This window comes from Eurypyga helias, unplaced genomic scaffold (assembly GCF_000690775.1).
Source record: "Eurypyga helias isolate BGI_N326 unplaced genomic scaffold, ASM69077v1 scaffold30062, whole genome shotgun sequence".
In the NCBI taxonomy this organism is placed as follows: domain Eukaryota; kingdom Metazoa; phylum Chordata; class Aves; order Eurypygiformes; family Eurypygidae; genus Eurypyga; species Eurypyga helias.
Window position 1 is genome coordinate 12,330 of NW_010234569.1, and position 1,809 is coordinate 14,138.

Here is a 1,809-nt window from a genome sequence, read left to right on the forward strand (position 1 = left end):
TCAGGAAGGAATTCTTCCCGCAGAGGGTGGGAGCACTGGGACAGGTTCCCAGAGAAGCTGTGGATGCCCCATCCCTGGGAGTGTCCAAGGCCAGGCTGGATGAGGCTTGGAGCACCCTGGGCTATGGAAGTCCGTCCCGGCAGAGGTGACTTTGCTTCCCCTCATTCCCTGTGACACTGTGAGGCTGTTGGGTGCTTGTCGCCCATTTGGTGCAGGACCCTTGTCTCCAGAGCTGTTTCACACGGTCAGCAGGTTTGAGACCCCCGTGGCCTAAGGCCCCCTGTGCCCACCCCAGGGGTCGCGTGGTGGATCAGGGCCTTTCCAGGGAGCGTGTGTCGCTCCGGCCTGGCTGCGTGGTAAGAGGTGGCCTCGGCAGGCTGAGCAAACCCTGCGGTGCCGCCAGGCTGGGTGTCTGGTTCTGCTCTGGGATCATCCTGAATGGCTCCTCGTGGCAGATCCCCCCTGCCCACAGCCCTTTCAGGCAGGAAAACCTTTTATAAAAACGGCTTGTGGCTTTTCATACACATCTCTGCGTGAAAGAAGTTTACAGTGTGTGTCTCCACTTGCTTTTTCAGTCTGCAAAATCCTTCATCCTCTCTCCCTCTCTGTATCCCCTCTACCCCCAAGCTGTGGATCCATAAAACTCGAAAATACCGGCTTTTGAAGGTTTAGATTTTACTGCCATTAGCGTCACAGTCGCTCGGGCTCAGCACGCTCAGCCCTTCGTCGCGAAGCGCGCCGCTGCCGTGCCCAGCGGAACCAAAGCTCGCTGCACACTTGCTATAGATAGTAAGCGCCAGCGTACCGTTCGGCACGTCGGGCTCTGACTTCACCTTCAAAGACGTTCAGGGCTTTGTGCGTGCACGCAGCCAGAGCTGCTTGCCAGCAGCTGATGAAGCAGCATAAATCACTCTTCTTTCTCCTTTTACCTCTTCTCGTCTGCCCCTCCGGTGGCGCAGAAAAGCGTCTTGGCTTCGGGTACAGGTGACTGCTGTGGTCGCTGGAGCTTGGGAAACACCTGCCTGGTCACATGGAATATTTCAGCCCAGGAGCAGAATGCCTGAGATTTTTCTTGGCCTCGTTTCTAGATGGTTCAGTCAACTCAAAACAGGCATCCAGCTTAATTACCGTTCCTCAGTCTCCATACAAACAGGTCGGAGTCGGTGTCTCCGCACGCTAACACGGAGTAGGCAAACGGGTGGGAATTAGGCTGCTGTGCCCAGTGCCCCAGTGCTGGGTGTCTGGGTCTGCATGTGTGCGGGCATCCTGCTGGTCCTGCTGCTCCCCAAAGCACTTGCCACCACTGTTGCTGTGCTTGGAGACATCATCCGTGCTGCTTCTCCCTCGTTGTGCCCCGCTTTCCCTCCACTTTCTGCTCCCAGCGTGTTCTGGCAGTGCCGGCAGGCCATGCCTTGGGCTGTTGCTAACCGCACGCGAGCGGCGCGGCTGCCCAGGAGTGAGATCCGCTTATGTGCGCTCTGCCTTCAGCCGCCGACCGAGGTGTGTGTCAACCCAAGGGCTTAACGACTCCCTTGGCAGCGCGGCAGGCTGCTCCCGGGGCTGAGGGTCTCCGAGCCCCGCCTGCAGCCGGGGGCATGCCGGGGTTGCTAGCCCAGCGTGCCCGCGGCAAGGGGGTGTCACTAGCTGCTGTGCGCTCGCTGCTGGCGGGATCTGCTGCGGGGTCTGTGCGGGGGGCTCAGGGCCACGGAGGGGTGCAGGGGGTCGGGCTCTGCAGAGCAGCTTCCTGGGGTGGGAGAGATGAGCCACGTCCATGTGCTGAGGATGCAGAGCCTGGAAACCTACTGCTTT